This window comes from Bos javanicus, chromosome 3, assembly GCF_032452875.1.
Source record: "Bos javanicus breed banteng chromosome 3, ARS-OSU_banteng_1.0, whole genome shotgun sequence".
Lineage (NCBI taxonomy): Eukaryota > Metazoa > Chordata > Mammalia > Artiodactyla > Bovidae > Bos > Bos javanicus.
In genome coordinates, this window is record NC_083870.1 from 38,079,476 (window position 1) to 38,085,522 (window position 6,047).

The window sequence follows — 6,047 nt, forward strand, 5'->3', positions numbered from 1 at the left end:
AATCAAGATTGCCGGGAGAAATATCAATAACCTCAGATATGCAGATGACACCACCCTTATGGCAGAAAGTGAAGAGGAACTCAAAAGCCTCTTGATGAAAGTGAAAGAGGACAGTGAAAAAGTTGGCATAAAGCTCAACATTCAGAAAACGCAGATCATGGCATCCGGTCCCATCACTTCATGGGAAATAGATGGGGAAACAGTGGAAACAGTGTCAGACTTTATTTTTCTGGGCTCCAAAATCACTACAGATTTTGGAGAGATTTGGAGTAATTTCATGGACTATAGCCATGAAATTAAAAGATGCTTACTCCTTGGAAGGAAGGTTATGACCAACATAGATAGCATATTCAAAAGCAGAGACATTTCTTTGCCAACAAAGGTTCGTCTAGTCAAGGCTATGGTTTTTCCTGTGGTCATGTATGGATGTGAGAGTTGGACTGTGAAGAATGCTGAGCGCAGAGGAGTTGATGCTTTTGAACTGTGGTGTTGGAGAAGACTCTTGAGAGTCGCTTGGACTGCAAGGAGATCCAACCAGTCCATTCTGAAGGAGATCAGCCCTGGGATTTCTTTGGAAGAAATGATGCTAAAGCTGAAACTCCAGTACTTTGGCCACCTCATGCGAAGAGTTGACTTATTGGAAAAGACTCTGATGCTAGGAGGGATTGGGGGCAGGAGGAGAAGGGGACAACAGAGGATGAGATGGCTGGATTGCATCACCGACTCGATGGACGTGAGTCTCAGTGAACTCAGGGAGTTGGTGATGGAGAGGGAGGCCTGGCATGCTGTGATTCATGGGGTTGCAAAGAGTCGGACACGACTGAGCGACTGATCTGATCTGATCTGATGGTACTAAAGATCCAATTTTGGGAACAGTAACTCATTGTGTGTCTTTTGTTAAGAAGCTCAGGCAAGAAAATTTTACTTTAGTAAAAAGAATATTATTCATTTATATTGTTACAAATTATCATTATATTTTCTCCATCATTTGTATTAGCATGTTGCTGCTGCTAAGTTGCTTCAGTCGTGTCTGACTCTGTGCAACCCCATAGGTGGCAGCCCACCAGGCTCTGCCGTCCCTGGGATTCTCCAGGCAAGAACACTGGAGTGGACCACTGGACCACTGGAGAATCCCAGGGATGGTGGAGCCTGGTTGGCTACTGTTCATGGGTGGCAAAGAGTCGGACATGACTGAGCAACTTTCACTTCACTTCTCGATTGTATTAGCATAAGAGCACTTAAAACAGTTTTGTCTTTCTATCATTAAGTTCAGGTTAATGGAAAACCCAAAACTGTCTGACCTGTAGAATTTGAGTTTTACATATTCATTCCTTTTATGTTCCTTATAGCCATGAAGTGTTTCTGAAAATTTTCCTGGCAATTGTTTTCTATGTTGTTCATCATGATCCAGTAATATAAATTTTAATATCTTCTAGTTAAAAAAAAAATCCTTTGGTATTTCCTCTAGAGTGACTGGCCTCACTCTAAAATTGCCACCGAGAGCTTCCTTGTAGTGACTGGTTCATGGAACTTGCCAACAGTTTAGAAAATGAGCAATGATAGATGATGCCCAAGTCATGTAGAGTCAGTACTTGCAACTGTTCGACTGTATGCTCCATTTTAAGTCCTATAACCCACATGAAATCTCACAGAAAATCACTGCAGATTTAAAATAAAATATACCTAGACAATGGTTTGCGAAAAAAAAAAAAAAAGACTTTCTTTTTAGAATTGAGAACCACTCCAGGCCATGTAAATCCAATGCTATGGCTCTTTCTTCCCTTAAGGCATGACATAATTCATATTCTTGTCTCTTACCCTTGCCCCCTCCAGTGTCAGTTTCATAATGTAAGTTCACAAAAAGATGACAGGAATTGTACTTTTTCTCAGCCTCTTGACTTATCAGATGATTCCTGATGAAAAGTTACACCAGCTGAAAGCTTGCTTTGAATGTTTTTCTATTTCAGTAATCCCCTGAGAGTTTTGCTGTCATATTTGTCCTGCACCAGTAGGCACCTTACTAGATTATAGCTGATTGTGAAATTATGACAAGAACACTTTGAAGTTGCAGTGCACTCCTTAACAAAATATTTAATTGATATATCACTTCTGGAACTACATTTTGATATAGAACTTTGGTCATAATAAAGACCTTAATGTTCCTAGGAGTTTATAGTTGTAGTGCAAAATTTTAAAAACTAAATATGCCTTTTTCTGTAGAAATGTTTATGTATAGATTTAACATCTTAAGTTTCTCAAAATTAAAAATGATAGCATGTAATTAAACAAGTACACCAACTATAACACAAAATAATGTAAATGCTGAATATTGCTTAATAGAGCCACTTCTCCTCCTGCCCTCAATTTTTCCCAGCATCAGGGTCTTTTCAAATGAGTCAGCTCCTCGCATCAGGTGGCCAAAGTATTGGAGTTTCAGCTTCAATACCAGTCCTACCAAAGAACACCCAGGACTGATCTCCTTTGGGATGGACTGGTTAGATCTCCTTGCCGTCCAAGGGACTCTCAAGAGTCTTCTCCAATACCACAGTTCAAAAACATCAATTCCTCGGCACTCAGCTTTCTTTATAGTCCAACTCTCACAACCATACATGACCACTGGTAAAACCATAGCCTTGACTAGACAGATCTTTGCTGACAAAGTAATATCTCTGCTTTTTAATATGCTGTCTAGGTTGGTCATAACTTTCCTTTCAAGGAGTAAGTGTCTTTTTAATTTCATGGCTGAAATCACTATCTCCAGTGATTTTGGAGCCCAGAAAAATAAAGTCAGCCACTGTTTCCCCATCTATGTGCCATGAAGTGTTGTGGTTCATGGGGTCGCAAAGAGTCGGACACGACTGAGTGACTGAATTGAACTGAACTGATACCTCCAACCACTTAACTATTTTCTCAATAATTGAATCCCCTGTATTAAAGTGATACTTAAAATATCTGTAGTAGTATTTATTAACAATAACTGAAAGATTCAGAAGAGAGTACATATGAGTTCTAATCACATTACCAAGCTCTAAAATGGTATATCATTAATTTTGTATTTTCTTGTTTCTTTCTATTACATGTATCATTCCAAATTAAATTTTGATTATAGGAGAAAAAAAAATATTTTCTTAGTTTTCTTTTTACTTACACTGTGTTTCCTATAGTGTAAGTTTGACAAATCATGTATTTTCCTATGCTACATAAATTTTCTTCAAAAATCATGCCATATAGTTTTTTTTTAATATAATGGCTATTTATCACTCTTTGACTAATTTCAATCCATATATTTTTATTTTTGTGGAAATTCCCTAACTGTGTGTGCTGAGTCGCTTCAGTCATGTCCAACTCCTTTGACACCATGGACCGTAGCCTGCCAGCTTCCTCTGTCCAGGAGATTTTCCAGGCAAGAATACTGCAGTGGATTGCCATTTCCTTCTCCAGGGGATCTTCCCAACTCAGCGACTGAACCTTGCATCTCTTACTTTTCCTGCATTGGCAGGCAGGTTCTTTACCACTAATGCCACCTGGAAGTCCAAGGTAGAGCTGAAAATCCTTTACATTCTATAGCAGGAAAGATGCATCCCTGGGTGGGTGTCTCATAAAAAAATCAAGAACCTGCTGCAACTACAAACCAAAGTGCCAGGTCTTTCTCCATTGTTCCTGATAGCCTGATCCTTAGTTCACAATTAGTTTCTGACAAACTGGGTTTGGCAGAACTGGCACAATTTAGATGCACAATGATGCACTCTAAAGCTTTGAGGAAGTGAGTACAAGATGTAAGGAAAGTTGAAAAATTATTTATCACTCAAAAATTAGTGTTGCATTCCTGTTGATATTAGATCCAACTGGATCACTCTAAACAGAATGTTCCTATAAAATCACTTTGGCTTAGTTTTCCAGATTCATGCATACTTGTTTTCCAGTCCTGATTCAGTGTGTTTTTCCTTCAGTTCTGTATGTATTTTTCAAATGAACTTACTTTGTTCTGGAGTTATCCAGAATCCATTTGTGTTGTTTGAAATTTAAATTAGTACCAATGCATCTGGGGTGAAGAAAACATTCTTGAAAGGGGAGTGACTACTCAGGAGAAAATTGCAAACTAGGAAAAACACTAGATAACCAGTGGCTCAGATGGTAAAGAATTTTCTTACAATACAGGAGACCTGGGTTTGATCCCTGGGTCAGGAAGATACCCTGGAGAAGGGAATAGCAATCCACTCCAGTATTCTTGCCTGGAGAATTCCAGAGGAGCCTGGTGGGTTATAGTCCATGGGGTCACAAAAACTTACGTTGAAGGAAGTATAGAAAATGACTAGGCCATTTGGGTATGACCTAGATCAAATTCCTTATGATTATACAGTGGAAGTGAGAAATAGATTCAAGGGATTAGATCTGATAGAGTGCCTGAAGAACTATGGATGAAGGTTCGTGACATTGTACAGGAGGCAGGGATCAAGACCATGCCCAAGAAAAAGAAATGCAAAAAGGCAAAATGGTTGTATGAGGAGGCCTTAGAAATAGCTGTGAAAAGAAGAGAAGTGAAAGGCAAAGAAGAAAAGGAAAGATATACCTATTTGAATGCAGAGTCCCAAAGAAGAGAAAGGAGAGATAAGAAAGTCTTCCTCAGTGATCAGTGCAAATAAATAAGAGGAAAAAATAGAATGGGAAAGACTATAGATCTCTTCAAGAAAATTAAAGATACCAAGGGAACATTTCATGCAAAGATGAGCTTTATAAAGGACAGAAATGGTATGGACCTAACAGAAGCAGAACACAGAAGAACTGTGCCAAAAAGATGTTCACAAGCCAGATAATCACAATGGTATGATCAGTCACCTAGAGCCAGACATCCTAGTATGTGAAGTCAAATGGGTCTTAGGAAGCATCACTACAAACAAAGCTAGTGGAGGTGATGGAATTCCAGTTGAGCTACTTCAAATCCTAAAAGATGATGCTGTGAAAGGGCTGCACTCAATATGCTAGCAAATTTGGAAAACTCAGCAGTGGCCACAAGACTGGAAAAGGTCAGTTTTCATTCCAATCCCAAAGAAAGGCAATGCCCCAAATGCTCAAACTGTCACACATTTTCACCCATCTCACACTCTAGTAAAGCAATGCTCAAAATTCTCCAAGCCAGGCTTCAACAATACAAGAAATGTGAACTTCCAGATGTTCAAACTTGTTTTAGAAAAGGCAGAGGAACCAGAGATCAAATTGCCAACATCTGCAGGATCATCGAAAAAGCAAGAGAGTTCCAGAAAATACCTCCTTTTGCTTTATTTATTATGTCAAAGTCTTTGACTGTGTGGATAACAACAAACTGTGGCAAATTCTGAAAGAGATGGGAATACCAGACCACCTGACCTGCCTTTTGAGAAATCTTTATGCAGGTCAGGAAGCAAGAGTTAGACCTGGACATGAACAACAGACTGGTTCCAATAGGAAAAGCAGTATGTCAAGGCTGTATACTGTCACCCTACTTACTTAACTTGTATGCAGAGTACATCATGAGAAACACTGGGCTGGATGAAACACAGCTGGAATCAAGATTGCTGGGAGAAATGTGAATAACCACAGATATGCTGATGACACCATCCTTATGGCAGAAAGTGAAGAACAAAAGAGCCTCTTGATGAAAGTGAAAGAGGAGACTGTAAAAGTTTTCTTAAAGCTCAACATTCAGAAAACTAAGATCATGCCATCTGGTCCCATCACTTCATGGTAAATAGATGAATAAATAGTGGAAACAGTGTGAGACTTTATTTTTTGGGGCTGCAAAATCACTGCAGATGGTGACTCCAGCCATGAAATTAAAGGACGCTTGCCCCTTGGATGAAAAGTTATGACCAACCTAGACAGCATATTAAAAAGCAGAGACATTACTTTGCAAACAAAATACATCTAGTCAAAGCTATGGTTTTTCCAGTAGTCATGTATGGATGTGAGAGTTGGACTAGAAAGAAAGCTGAGAGCCAAAGAATTGATGCTTTTGAACTGTGGTGTTGGAGAAGACTCTTGAGTATCCCTTGGATTGTACAGAGACCCAA